The sequence below is a fragment of the Schistocerca gregaria genome, chromosome 5 (genome assembly GCF_023897955.1).
Source record: "Schistocerca gregaria isolate iqSchGreg1 chromosome 5, iqSchGreg1.2, whole genome shotgun sequence".
Lineage (NCBI taxonomy): Eukaryota > Metazoa > Arthropoda > Insecta > Orthoptera > Acrididae > Schistocerca > Schistocerca gregaria.
In genome coordinates, this window is record NC_064924.1 from 399,834,244 (window position 1) to 399,850,209 (window position 15,966).

The window sequence follows — 15,966 nt, forward strand, 5'->3', positions numbered from 1 at the left end:
GTCATTATGCTAAGAAATTTCAAGTAACTCGACGAGTTCACCTTCCCAAATGTGCCATTTCACATTTGCTTTATCCCTGTCCCTCGGCTCCTCTTTACCCAGATTATGTTATTCTTTGCACAGCTTCTGTATACCAGCAAGGGCATTCTCCTTCGTCTTCGCAGGAATATTAGCTTTCCGCCAAGCTTCCTGCAGTTTAGCACTGGTAGACTTAGCAGCATCCAGCAGTTTCTTTCATTTCCTTGTGGTGGTAAATAAAAAATAAAAGTACTTATTCCTCTGAACGGAGCCGAGCTCCTGGAAACTCACCACTAGGCACCTTTCCTATCAGTTACGTTCCCCTTTTGCTTCTCGTTTTTAAGGTCAGTTACCTGCAAAAAATGAAAGAAATACATGATTAGTTCGTTAGTGCTAAACACTTCAATAGTAGAAATTTCACTCTAATGATTCGGCAGTATTTGCAATTTCGTTTTTGTAATGTGTTGGTGGAATCAGGCCAAACAAATACACCTCATACAAGTTCCAGATGACACACAGTCTCAAAGGAAAGCGTTGGTTTCCCACAAGAAACAGTTATTTTTCACATTTTAGTGTCCTTGTTAATGAATAATGGTGAAATGAACATCACACTAAATTTAAACGGTACCGCTTCAAGGAATAACTTTGTAAAAATCCCCTTTAAAGTCGACTTGTTTGTAACAGAAAACAAAATGACACTATATGTTGACATTGGCATTGCACAAAAGTTATGATGGCAGTAACTGTTTAGGGTAACTCCTGCTATACATTGCAAAAACTAAATCGCAAATATCTACTGAAACGCCAGAGAAAATGCACGTAATGATTATTAAGAGGGACACTATGTATGTATATCTTCTATTATCTCTTATATGTATAAAGCATGAGTGTATACATGTATGTCAAGGATGTCCTCCCAAACCTTTTGATCGATTTCAGCCAAATTTGGCACAGGAACAGCTGGCCTCAAGAGTATGAGCACTGTGGGTTCCATAACCTCCTACCTCCAACAGGAATGGAGATAAGGGCAAAATATTTTTTTTCAGCCTGTTGCATATCGTCTGCCCTGCACAGCAGGCATGTTGTGTGGGAATACCACTTTGCCAATTCGACCTGGTTTGCATTGCAGCCTACATGTCAGGGGCAAGAAGCTGTTAACTGGGCCCTGCTATGTATACTGACCTGCATGACAGACATGTTGTGTTGGAGTAGTATTGGCGCACTTCATAGAACTATTTTGCATGCCAAGCTGTATATCAGGGGCAAGTAAATGATTTTCAAGCCCCTGATGAGTAACATGCCCTGCATGACAGGTATGTTGAGGGAATAGTATTGGACTTTTGTAATGAACTGTACTGCAAGGGCTACATGTGCCAATGAGGATGGCTTGGGATAGATTGCCATGAGAGAGGAGGAGGAGGACAGAATGATGGGGAGGAGGAAATGAAGAGAGAGATGACAGGAAGGGAAAATGTATGTGACAGGTTGGATGTTAGAGGGTTAGTTGTCAGGTGTAAAAGGACGAGGGAAAGGTGGAGATGGAAAGAGGGATGGGAAGGAAGATATGGACAAATAAAGTGGGGAGAGGACATAGACAAAGAGAGGGAGAGGAGGTATTAAAGAGACTGAGAGTTGGGCAGAGTAGGAGTAAGAGGAGGAGTAGGAGGAGGAGGAGAAGGAGGAGGAGAAGGTGTGCTCAGTATACAGGGTGATCCAGTTACCCCTACTAATGTTTCATGCAACATGCAAAGTTATAGCTGGCCTTCAAAAGCCACATCTGAGATTTTGATATTCTCTCTAACAAACCATTAGTCTGTAACCGCCCAGTTAAATTGTTGGAAGCTTAGTTAGTCGGTGTCGTAATTTTGAAATGAGACCACGATATATATGTACTTCTAACATGATGCATGTCCAGCACATAGCTCACGTGCGCTTGAAGCGGTACTGAATAGCATATTTCATGACAGGTGGATTGGTCGTCGAAGCTCCATACCATGGCCCGCACGTTCACCGGATCGGACGTCCCCGGATTTCTTTCTGTGGGGAAAGTTGAAGGATATTTGCTACTGTGATCCACCAACAACTCCTGACAACATGCATCAGCACATTGTCAATGCATGTGCAAACATTACGGAATGCGAACTACTTGCTGTTGAGAGGAATGTCGTTACAGGTATTGCCAAATGCATTGAGGTTGACGGACATCATTTTGAGCATTTATTGCATTAATGTGGTATTTGCAGGTAATCACGCTGTAACAGTATGCGTTCTCAGAAATGATAAGTTCACAACCGAAATAAAATGTTCAAACGTACCTATGTTCTGTATTTTAATTTAAAAAGCCTACCTGTTACCATCTGTTCGTCTAAAATTGTGAGCCATATGTTTGTGACTACTACAGCGCCATCTATCACAAAGCGTAAAAAGTGGTCCAACTGAAACATTCATATTTCTTTACGTACTACACGAATATGTATTAAAAATGGGGGTTTCTATTTAAAAAAAAACGCAGCTGATATCCTTTTGACGTATGGCAGCTCCATTTAGCGGGCCAACCATATCGCCATCTGGTTTCCCCCTTCAAGCTAGACGAGTCTCATTCTTTATAGTTTTTTCGTTTGACGCTTATTTCGTGAGATATTTGGCCCGATGACAAGTCGACTGATTGGTCGTCGAAGCACCATACCATGGCCCGTATATATATATATATATATATATATATATATATATATATATATATATATATATATATATGTGTGTGTGTGTGTGTGTGTGTGTTTAACACTCTGTGAGATGGTGAGATCGACACTGTAACCACAAACAACATTAATAACTTCTTATTTCAGCGACTGGTAATATACTTACTGCCGCAGGGTCATGTAATTGGAAGAAGAGAATAATCTCCTTGAAAGCACTAGTACAGTATTTTGCATATAACTCTCCAGAGGGCGCGAGCGGCGCTGAGTGGAGAGGAGGTCCCGTTCCCGTGTGTGGGCGGCATTTCCTTTCAGTGGCGGCCGGGATTGGCCGCCCTCAGCGGACGGCGGACCCAGCAGAGGCCGCGGTGAGTAGGGCAGCGCGCCGTCCATTCAGGGGCGAGGGCGAGGGCGAGGGCGGCTGAAAGCCTTTCTAGCGGCCCGGAGAGGTATTCTGGCGCCAGCGGGGGAGCAGGCATGTGGCAGGGGAGGCTGCCTCAAACACTTCCTCCTGCATTCTGATCACAAAGCAGCTTATTTCCAGTCCTTCACCAACCTCACTATTCGCACACCTTTTTCTTTTTAAATTTAGTCTCCGGTCAGGCAACTAGCTCACTACTTTATGAGAGTCTCAGTGACCTTTTTGTAAGTACTCATCTACATCTACACGATTACTGTGCAGTTTGCACAGTTGAGAAGGGATTTCATAGACCACTTTCACACCTTTTCTCAATTGTTCCACTATCGAATACCATGCGGGCAAAATGAAAACCTAAATCTTTCAGACTGACTCTGATTACTACATTTCATTATAAGACATATCGTCCTACGTAAGCGGGAGTAAAAAAAATGGCATTCTGAGAAGAATGTGACTCAAATTTCCTGCAATGATACATGACAACGGAAAACGCCTGTGCTTTAATGATTGCCACGCTAACTCCCCTATCATATCCGTGACAGTTTGTCAGCTATTTCGCAATAATACACAACGAACTGCACTTCTCTTAACTTCTTTCATGCCCTCCGTCAATCTCACCTGCTAACGACCCCATACCGTGCAGCAGTATTTCAGAAGAAGATGGACAAGTATATCATAGGCAGTCTCTTTAGTTCGCCTGTTGCACCTTTCAAGTGGTCTGTCAATAAAATGAAATTTTTGTTCAGCTTCTCCACAACATTTTCTATGTGATGTTCTCAATTTAAACTGTTCGTAATTTTAATCCATATACATTTAATGGAATCGATGAACTATAAATTTGTGTGATTTATCGTGTAATAGAAATTTAACGGATTCCGTTCGGTACTCATGCGCATGACCTCACACGTTTCATTATTTAATGTCATTTACAGCTCTTCGCATCATTAACGTACCTCGTCTAACCATGTTGCGGTTAGTTCACTGACGACTGAATTAGACTATGAACAACGGCATCATCTGCAAGCAATGTAACAGTGCCAATCACTGTCTCATACGAGGATCGTTTAATAAGAAATGACCCACGTATTTTTTCTATGAATATACGTGACGATAGTATCTGTTCCCGAAAGAACAGGTACCGTAGATGACCATGCACCTTTGTAGAAATGAAATGATAATGAAATGGACACCCTAGATGCAAACAGGCGTTGATATACTTCATTAGGGACATGTTGAAAATGTGTGCCCCGACCGGGACTCGAACCCGGGATCTCATGCTTACATGGCAGAGCCCTATCCATCTTTTTTTTTTTTTTTTTAACTGTTTGTCGATCTCATTTTGTTTTAATTTGTTCGTTTCAGGTGTTCGTGGCGGACTCCTCATGACACCCGTTCAGGTTGTTCGTTAATCCGTTCACTCAGTTTTTTTATTACAGGGGGTAGCTAACCCTCTGACCGAACACGCTGAGATACCGTGCCGGCGTTTTTTTTTTTCAGTTATGTCCCCCCCCCCCCCACCCCATCTGAGCCACCGAGGACACAGAGGATAGTGCGATTGCAGGGACTTATCCCGTGCACGCTCCCCGTGAGACCCACATTCCCAACATGTCCACACCACTACATTCGAGTGCGCCTAAGAGATGTTTGCCCATCATACTCATTACTCGTGGCAGATTAATCTACCAAGTCCCGTATGAGTTCGGGCATAGTGTGTGCGTTCGCACACACTATGTGTTCTTTCGGGAACAGATACTATCGTCATGTATAGTTAAAATATGGCTTCCCGGCCATTGACCTTCTTGTGCGAACGCACACACTATGCCCGAACTCGTACGGGACTTGGTAGATTAATCTGCCGCGAGTAATGAGTACGATGGGCAAACATCTCTTAGGCGCACTCGAATGTAGTGGTGTGGACATGTTGGGAATGTGGGTCTCACGGGGAGCGTGCACGGGATAAGTCCCTGCAGTCGCGCTATCCTCTGTGCCCTCGATGGCTCAGATGGATAGAGCGTCTGCCATGTAAGCAGGCGATCCCGGGTTCGAGTCCCGGTCGGGGCACACATTCTCAAAATGTCCCTAATGAGGTATATCAACGCCTGTTTGCAGCTAGGGTGTCCATTTAATTATCATTTCATTTTTTTCTATGAACTTATTTATTGTTAAGAGTAAGAAATTGGCGTCAATATACATCAACATGTCTTGTCCATGTCCTATTTTTCTACGTAGTCTCCATCACGTCGTATGGCCGTACGCGAACGTTGTGCAAGAGCATGCATTTCCTGCTGGTAAACGCTCTTGTCCTATAGGGGTAATCATGTTTTCACTGCATAAGTAACACTCTCGTCATCTTCAAAGTGTGTTCCCCATAGTGAATCTTTAAGGTCCAACAATTCAGATGAAATGGCCTTGTATTTCATCATTGCAGACGCACTTCAATGCTGTCCGACAACTGTAGAGCCAATTGTCGAGCTGTGGTTCGCCGGTGGGCGCGAATATTGGCTTCCGCACAATTCAACATGTCTGGGGCAGTGGCTGCGACAGGACGTCCCGAGCGTGGCTGATCATGGAGCACTGTTTCTACATTTCCTAAGGCTGTAACTTTCTTTACTCAAATGTTCAAATGTGTGTGAAATCTTACTGGACTTAACTGTTAAGGTCATCAGTCCCTAAGCTTACACACTACTTAACCTAAATTATCCTAAGGACAAACACACACACCCATGCCCGAGGGAGGACTCGAACCTCCGCCGGGACCAGCCGCACAGTTCATGACTGCAGCGCTTCAGACCTCTCGGCTAATCCCGCGCGGCTAACTTTCTTTAGTCATTGCCAGACTGTAGTCCTATCAACTGCAGCATCGTCATGCACTGCACACAAACGTTTATGGATGTTCACAACGGTTTCTTTTTCTGCACACAAGAATTCAGTAGCAGCACTCCGCTTGTAAAGTAAGTCGTGACGCCATTTTGACGCTGTTCTACGGCTCTGCCCTCTGCCAGAACGCTTCGAAAATTCACTGGTGCACAGAAAAAACATCAAATGTGAAGCACCAACAAGGACGTTTGTCTATGTGTATTAATGGCTTTTTAAAAAAAATATGGGGCATGACTTATTGGATGACCCTTGTTGATCGCTTATATTTGTTTCACTAGATGACTTCCCGTAGTTTCTTATTAACTGTGATATTTCTGACAGGAAACGACGGAGCTAGTGGCACAACTGAGACATTACTCCATAAGCAAGCACTTTCATTACAAGCCACAGATGGAGAATGGTGTCATAAGCCTTATGGAAATCTACAAATATGTAATGATATTGAGGTCCTCTATCGATCGTACATATTATTTCGTGTGAATAAAATGTCGACTGTGTTTCACAAGAATGGTAATCCTTGAATTCTTGCTGGTTATATGTCAATAGATCGCTTTCTTTGAAGAGTTTCATGAGTTGCACATTAATCTTGAGTGCTCCATGTAGTCAATACATGTACTTTACCATTTTGATTACATTATTGCATGTAATTACACCATGCGTAGAGCACATGCAAGGTACCATCATGTTTAAAGCCCTCTACAATGCCCATCATCGATCTCGAATGTATCATCTCCACATTACGATTCAACAGCAATACTTTGATGCCATGCGTCCTAGTTGGTCGATATTAATAAATAATAATCAGTATGAAATGAATAACTATAATAATAATACCGGAGAAAATGGTTGCTGTATGTTTGTAGTAGTCTGTCTATAGCGATCGTACTGCAAACATACAGCAACCATAGATATACGTGCAATCAAATAATGGATGTATCAACTACATAAGAGTGCTTGTGGCGCTCCAGCCCACTTCGCCATTAACGCGAGGACGCATCCCACTCTTTTATCTTCCCTAGTCGGTAGATCGGACGGGGGGGGGGGGGGGGGGACCAGTTGCATGGCCTGCTCCTTCACCGGACCTCAGTCCGTGCGATATCTGGTTATGTTATGGGACGATCTCAGAAGTATCGTGTATGCAGAGTCGGTCCCAGATGTGGAGATGCTAGAGCAGCGTATTCGTGGTGCCTTTGACACTGGCCTGGCCGATGTAAACGTGTGAGAGAGAACATGCTGCGGCGCGTACACACATGTGTTGAGGCACATGGAAACCATTTTCCGCACATGAGGCAACTGTGGTTGCATGTTACAGCGCGTACTAGATCGCAGTCTATGCAACAATGTACAGTATTATTGAATAAATGGCCTCTAGCATGGAAACCATGTATTTCGGACATAATTTCATTACAACTTTTTTGTTCCGTATCCTGTCATCGATCAGTCCCTAGAGTTTGAACACGGTGGATGAAAATCACCCTGTATACACAAGAAGCAGTCCATTCGCAGTTATACTAAACATAAATATGTTGAATTAAAATAATTGTACCGCAGGGAACTCGATAATAGCAATATTTGGCGAAACGGATTTGTAGTGAAAGTGAAAGAAAAAAAATTAATATCACACAGCAGCGAGTCTGAACACTTGTTTTAAATATAATTATCCAGTCATGCACATAAACAAAACTTTAAAAAATCCATCCATAAACGTTAATCCATGGTTTTATGTACACACAACAACTCCTTGGTCACAGCATATGGCTTATCGTGACACTCTGATCTTAGTCACTGGAAAATGTCAGGATGAATGAATGTCTGTTATTCAGAGAGCCCTTGCTCCCGTCCTGTTACTTAGCTCAGAGAAAGTCTCCGATCTTTGACCAACGTTGTGGTAGGAGGTTGAAGAAAGCTCAAGCATGTGTGGAATTGTTTTGCTCTTTTCAAGGGAACAAGAATGAATCTTTTAAGGTATTGTTAGAATTGTCAGTGTGTCGCAAGAGGAAATAATTTCGAAATAGTATAATAAGGTTTTAAAACTGTGTTCGTATAACATTTGTAAGTAAATTAAAGCTATGTTTCATTAAGTCCTTGGAATACAGAAGACGCCCAAAATTAGCAAACTATTTTTAAGAAAGAAAACACAGCGTACCTGCAACATCTTAGGCACAGGGTATAAGCAGTGATACGATGTGACCCCACTAGGGCAATATGCAACGTTAATGCATATTAGTTACAGATGTACAACATAATTTACAGAAAGCACCGTTATTTTGAAAGTTCACGAAAAGCTACTGTAATTAAAAAGATGAATTTCAGTTACTTCCAGAACTGAACTAAATCTTAGTTTCCCTGGATAAAAAAAATGAAATTTTCATCTGATGATGGAGGATTTCTTCAAAAACCGTTTTAATTAATAAATATTAAGGTTTGGTCAGTCATAACGAAGAGTTACGTATTTGAAGTTCAAATTAACTCTCACGGAAACAGCCAGTGTAAACATGGTTATGTGTATGTGTATGTGAAATACAAGAGCGTTACTGGATTGGCACTGCTGGGTGTAAAGGGAGGATGGAGTGTGACGCTGGGAAACAGCAGCTTTTAGGGAAAAATAGCCTAGGCTTCCTGGGTTACCGGTAGCAGACGGGAAAGACTTGCGCTTTCACTTAAATGTGTTCCCAGTGCTCGAGTAGAGTTAGTAAGCGTGGCGAAAACTTGGTTAATAACACTTCGTAAATCGGACACGTAATCCAGTGTGTGTATGTAATCATATTTCTAGCGAAGTTATTCTTTTTCCGTTTTAGTGAACCACTGTGTTGCTTTAATTGTTTGTATGGTTTGGTTGCGGGCACTTCCCTGAATGGAAATCTCGCTGTATTTCAGTGATAAAACCAACGAACAGTGGATCGTCGAAAATAAAGTTATCAGAGATTGTTGTAAAGTGTGGGAGTTCGTAGCCCCTGTCTCCCAGAATTCTGAATATTGAGAATCAGAACATACTGACGGAAATGGAAAGTGTTACGCAGTCAATACCTTGACTGAACGCTAGAAAACTGATACTTCAGTATTTCCATGCCTGTGGAAAATGGGATATGTTGATTATTTCTTTCTTACGCCAGTTAATTTTCAGAACAGGTGGAGAATGCTGTGCTAACGGCCTTGCCGTCATGGTAGCACCCGACTCGTCAGATCGTCGAAGTTAAGTGCTGTCGGGCTTGGCTAGCACGTGAATGGGTGACCATCCGGGTCTCTATATCTGCATCCAGAGGTGCCTGTCGGCTGAGGATGATACGGCGGTCGGTTGCTACCGTTGGGCCTTCCGAGGGCTGTTTGAACGGTGTTTGTTTTGAAGAACATTGTGTCCAGCACTACTGGAACGTTTTAGTAGAAGATCGAAGTACAGCACGCCCACAGGACGAGTCCGTGCAACGTATTGTCACCCTTCGGAGTTTGAGAAAGGTGGAGTAATGGCGTGAGGTACATATCATTCCTATATACATTTGGCTGTAGATCAATAGCTGCAGGACGAATGGTGAGGAGGTGGACTCAGGGCAACAGTGTGGGATGAAGACAGGGAAGGGAACACCAAAAAGACTACATTATGAGACGATCGTAGGACTGTTCCATTGATTGGTTGGTTGGATTAAAAGAGGGGGGAAAGGGACCATACTACGATGTCATCATTCCGTTGTTCCGAATAATACAATGCCACAAGTGTGAGAGTAAAATAAGACTGACAACTCAAAACGGAATGAAAGGAAACATCACAAGAACGATGAAGAGAAACAAACATGTAAATGGACAAAAGGGGACGAGAAAACCATAGAAACGCAAGAAACGAGATTAAGAGATTAAAACAACAAAGCAGATTACTATGGCTGACTGGCCACGAGAATAAAAAAATGGAGAAGCCAGCCATTGTGCAACACATCAAAACCTCCACCCTAGAATCACTAGGGTGGAGAACAGAGGGACACAGGACATGCGCTAAAACTTAGATCAAATGATAAAACCCACCCTCATGAATAAAACGTAAAACTAAATCAGCCGATGAGGCGTTGTCAGTTAACATTAGCGGCAGCGAGTCCAGTAACCCAAGATTTCGTCGCTGGGGAGTCAAAGTGGGACAGTGCACCAGAATATGGGCCACTGTCAACCGGGCGCTGCACCGACACTTAGGCGGGTCTTCACGGCGCAGAAGGTAACCGTGGGTCACCCAAGCGTGGCCAATGCGGAGCCAGCAGAGAACTACTGATTCCCTAGGAGAGGCCCACATGGAGGACTTCCACATATTCGTAGTCTCCTTAATGTCACGTAGCTTTTTGTGTGTATTGTTATGCCATTCTGTCTCCCAAAGCCGAAAAACCCTAAGGCGTAAGTCAGAAAGCAGGTCAGGTTCAGAGATGCCCATCTCCCGAAGCGGTTTCCGTGTAGCCTGTGTGGCCAGCCTGTCGGCAAGTTCGTTGCCTGGGATGCAAACGTGTTCTGGGGTCCACACAAACACCACTGAACGATGGGACCGGTCCAGGGCATAAATGGGCTTCTGGATGGACGCTACCACAGGATGGCGAAGGTGGCAATGGTTGATAGCTTGTAGGCTGCTCAAGGAGTCAGTACACAGAAGAAACGATTCCCCGGGGCATGACCGGATATACTGAAGTGCATGAGAGATGGCCAGAAGCTCTGCAGTGAATACACTGCAGCCATTGCGCAAGAAATGCTGTTCGAAATGGCCTCTGTGGACGTAAGCGAAGCCAACGCGACCATTAGCCATTGAGCCGTTGTTGTAAACCACTTCAGTGCCCCGGAACACGTCAAGAATCGAGAGGAAATGACAGTGGAGAGCGGCAAGAGTAACTGAGTCCTTAGGGTCATGCGGAAGGTCCAGACAAACCTGCGGCCTAGGTACACACCATGGAGGTGTAAGTGGACGGACCTGGATGGAAGGTGATAAAGGGAAGGATCCAGTTCAGACAGAAGGGATTGCACGCGAACCGTAATTGTTAGCCCTGACCTGGACCGCCGATGCGGGTGATGAACTGCCACGGTTGGAAAAAGAAGACGTTAATTCGGATGCTCAGGAGAACTAAGAATATGGGCAACGTAAATGGCGAGCAGTTGTGAACGCCAGATTTGCAATGGAGGGGCTCCGGCCTCCACCAGGACACTGGTCACCAGACTCGTTCTAAAAGCTCCTGTCGCTAAGCGAACGCCACAGTGGTGTACTGGGTCGAGTACACGCAAGGCTGAAGGTGCCGCCGAACCAGAGTCAATGCGGGATTGAACAAGGGCTTTGTAGAGCCACAGCAGAGTAGAGTGATCTGCACCCCAGTTGGTGTTGCTCAGCCGCGGAGGGCATCGAGGTGCCGCCAGCACTTCCGCTTAAGCTGGCGAAGGTGAGGTAGCCAAATCAGTCGGGCGTCGACAACCAGTGATAAGAATCGATATGTCACCACTACAGTGAGTGGATCGTCACGAAGGTAAAGTTCTGGTTCCAGATGAACGGCATGACGCAGACAGAAGTGCATGACACACGACTTAGCGGCCGAAAACTGGGAGCCGTGGGTGAGAGCCCATGATTGCACCTTATTGAAGGCTCCCTGTAGGCGCCGCTCAACAACACCAGTACTGGTGGAGCAGTACGAAATGCAGAAGTCGTCAGCATACAGAGAGTGTGAGACGGACAGCTCTACAACTGGTGCTAGACCGTTAATGGCCACTAAAAATAGTGGTACACTGAATACAGAACCCTGCAGAGGACACCATTCTCCTGGATGTGGGGGAACTATGGGAGGCTATGGGAGGCAGCAAACTTGGACACGGAAAATACGGAACGACAGGAAATTTTGGATAAAACTCGGGAGCGGGCCTCGGAGACCCCACCTCTATAATGTGGCAAGGATATGATATCGCCAGGTGGTGTCATACACTTTGCGAGATCAAAAAAGACGGCAACAAGGTGTTGGGGTGGAAAGGCTGTTCAGATGGCAGACTCGAGGGATACATGATTATTAGTGGTAGAGCGCCCCTGGAGGAAGCCACCCTGACATGGAGCCAGTAGGCCACGTGACTCCAGGACCCAACCTAACTGCCGACACACCATATATTCCAGCAGCTTACAAATAATGTTGGTGAGGCTCATGGGCCGATAGCTATCCACTTCAAGCGGGTTTTTACCAGGTTTGAGCACTGGAACGATGGTGCTCTCCCTCCAAACCGATGGAAAGACGCCATCACACCAGATCCGGTTGAAAATGACGAGGAGGTGGCGTTTGAAGTCAGATGAGAGATGTTTAATCATCTGACTGTGGATCCGATCCGGCCCAGGACCTGTGTCAGGGCAATGTGAAAGTTCGCTGAGGAGCTCCCATTCCGTAAAAGGCGTGTAGTGAACGAGAGGATTTTGCTTTCCATCTGCCATTTGAGGGTTGGAAAGTCTGGAGGGCAGTTCTTCGACGCAGAGGCTCCAGCATAGTACTCAGCAAAGTGCTTGGCAATCGCGTTTGCGTCGGTACATAGCTCGCCTTTGATGGAAACGCCTGTTGGGGTCTGGTACCCAAAAAGACGCCTGACCTTCGTCCAGACTTGGAAAGGTGACGTCTTGCACCCAATGCTCGACATGTACCCCCTCCCTACACTCCTGTTTCTGTCGTTTTATAAGCTGGCGTACACGGGCACGGAGCTGCTTAAAGGCTATTAGATGCTCTGGGGAAGGGTGTCGCTGATGTCGCTCTAGGTCTCGCCGACTTCCGGCGACCATCAAGGGATTGTCTTTCGCCAGGGCACCCTAACGAGTGAGGGATCGCGTTTTGCGCTGCAGAAATTATCACTGTAGTCACCTGCTCAACCATCACACGGATGTTACCATGTGGGGGAGAACAAACGGTGACATCAGAGGTGAAAGTTTCCCAGTCTGCCTTGTTTAAAGCCCATCTGGGCATGCGTTCACCATGGACCTGACGCCAGAGCAGTGACAGGAAGATGGGGATGTGGTCACTACCGTTGGCCGGAGTGGCCGTGCGGTTCTGGGCGCTACAGTCTGGAGCCGAGCGACCGCTACAGTCGCAGGTTCGAATCCTGCCTCGGGCATGGATGTGTGTGATGTCCTTAGGTTAGTTAGGTATAATTAGTTCTAAGTTCTAGGCGACTGATGACCTCAGAAGTTAAGTCACACGCATAGTGCTCAGAGCCATTTGAACCATATGTGGTCACTACCACACAGGTCGTCACGTGCTTTCCAGTGGACCGATGGGCGAAGTTCTGGGCTGCAGATTGATAAATCAATGGCTTAGCAAATACCTTGAGCCACACTGAAATGTGTGGCAGCCCCAAAATTTAAGAGGCAGAGGTGGAACTGAAACAGTAAAGTTTCGACATCTCTGCCTCAGCCAGTAAGCATGGAGTCACCCACGAGGGGTTATGGGCATTAAAATCTCCCCAAAGTAGGAAAGGTTTAGGGAGTTGATCAATAAATTCAGCTAATACATTGAGGGGTACTGCACTATCTGGAGGAAGATACACATTGCAGACAGTTATTTCCTGCATTGTCCATATTCTGACAGCCACAGTTTCAAGAAGGGTTTGAAGGGGCACTGTTTCACTACAGACTGAGTTTAGGACATAAAAGCAAACTCTTCCTGACACACGATTATAGTCGCTACTGTTCCTGTAATATCCCTGCGGAGAACAGGGGTCCTCATTGCTGGGAATCAGGTTTTCTGGAGGGCAATGCAGAAAGCACATGTAAAGCTTAACAGTTGCCATAGCTGAGCCACGTGGTGGAAAAAACCACCGCAATTACACTTGAGGATGAACTGGGAAGGCATGGAACATTCAATAAGGCACCTTACGCCTCAGGGTCACCTGCTGCCACCGACCTTTTGCCCTAGCAGCCTGTAGCCATTGTGTCTGAGGGTCTGGCGAAATCCATGTACTCGGTGGACGCCAGAATCTACACCCCATCATTAGACACAGAGCTTGTAGGTAACGGTGGTGTGGGTGCCACTGCAAGTTCCTTGTTCTTATGGGTCTTCTTTTTCTATTTCTCGCACTGTTCTTTGGTTTTCCCTGACTGAAAAGACTTCACTGAATCAGTCTCTGGGACTGAGGATGAGTGTGGAGCCCTATGACTAGCTGCTTTTGGGCTCTTCAGCCACTGGTGGGTGTCATCTTTCCCACTAGCAGAAACCTGGGAAGGGAGTGACCGAAGGGACCCCTTCCTAGCAAGAGGAGCCAAAGAAGCCTTATGCTTCTCTAATTCAGAAGTGAGGACTGAAATCCCCAATGGTTGGGGGGTACTGCTCCTGAAATAGGTGGTGTAGGAGCAACAGGGAGGGACGCGCCTCCACCATCAAGGGGGCAGGTATAGTCTCCCGGTTCTGAGAGGCGACAGGAATTCGAGGAACTGATGAGGTAACAACTGTTCTTGTAGCGGCGTATGAGGAAGTCATAGCCACAGGATGTAGGCGCTCAAATATCCTCTCAGCCTCAGTGTAGGTCAGTCGGTCCAGGGTCTTATATTCCATGATTTTCCGCTCTTTCTGTAAAATCCGGCCGTCTGGTGAGCAAGGTGAATGATGCCCTCCGCAGTTTACACAGATGGGAGACAGGGCAAATGGAGTAGTGGGTTGCGATGGACGTCCACAATCTCGACAGGTGGGGCTGAAAGTGCAGTGGAAAGACATATCGCCAAACTCCCAGCACTTAATGCAGGGATATATGGCTTGAGATCACAGCGGTACACCATCACCTTGACCTTCTCGGGCAATGTGTCACACTTGAAGGCCAAGATGAAGGCATCCTTCAGACCCTGATGGTCGCGCCGGACGAAATGAACACCTCGCCGCTCTAAATTGGCGCGCAGCTAGTCGTCAGACAGCAAAATAAGGTCCCTGTGGAATATAATACCCTGGACCATATTTAAGCTCTTATGAGGCATGATGGTAACAGAAACATACGCCAACTTGCCACAAGTGAGTAATGGCTGTGACTGGTTAGAGGATGCTGTTTTTATCAAAACTGACCCAGAGCGCATTTTGGACAAGCCCCACCTCGCCAAACGTGACCTCCAAATGCTCCATCAAAAGCTGAGGCTTCATGGACATGAAAGATTCCCCTTCAACTCTCGTACATATGAGGTACTGGGAAGAATAAGCTTCACTCCCACGCTTTGGTGGGACGCCACTGCCTGGCGTTCCTCCCATGGTGTGGCCAGGGGGAGGAATTATTTGGGGTCAAATTTCTTAGCATTTAAGTTAGACATTACCCGCTCAGAGACTGCTGGTGGAGGGCCACCAGCAAGAGATGGTGTACAACGCTTCATGGCGTGTCATCCGCCCTGATTCCACCCACTCTGACCAGGTGTCCTCCCCATGGGCGCTACCCAGTCACAGGAAATGCCACCTGGCATGATGGCCAGGATGACGGGCATCTACTCATTGGAATACGTGGGGAATTAACGGTGCAGGCATCAGAAGATCAATCCCTGTGTTGTCAGGGGGCTACAACCAACAGGGTGCATGGCAGCCCCATCACAATTGACTGGCTACTGTGCTGGATATAAGGTGCAAAGAAGTCAATGGTCATCATCGGCACAAGAAGTGACACTGCATAGTGCATGGTGAGAAACGCACCCAGGAAGGTGTCCTTGGTTCAAATAGCTCTGAGCACTATGGGACTTAACATCTGAGGTCATCAGTCCCCTAGAACTTAGAACTACTTAAATCTAACTAACCTAAGGACATCACACACATCCATGCCCGAGGCAGGATTCGAACCTTCGACCGTAGCGGTCGCGCGGTTCCAGACTGTAGCGCCTAGGACCGCTCGGCAACAACGGCCGGCGAAGGTGTCCTTGCCCAAGAGATGGGGAATGGGCGGGACTGCAATGCAACGACGAGAAAGTGGACTAAAGATCTCAATGCACGATGGACTCGATGGACTACATAAGGCACCCTTCTCCAA

General features: G+C 46.1%; 1 protein-coding gene and 1 non-coding gene across 2 annotated transcripts in view; one reads left to right on the forward strand and one right to left on the reverse strand.

Annotated features, from left to right (window-relative positions):
• Positions 1-15,966, reverse strand: part of LOC126272264 (multiple C2 and transmembrane domain-containing protein) — a 1,046,785-nt gene that overhangs the window by 459,508 nt on the left and 571,311 nt on the right. The gene's annotated exons all lie outside the window — the stretch shown is intronic.
• On the forward strand, positions 5,119-5,193 carry Trnat-ugu (transfer RNA threonine (anticodon UGU)). Its single transcript has one exon. It is a non-coding gene; the product is annotated as a tRNA-Thr (tRNA).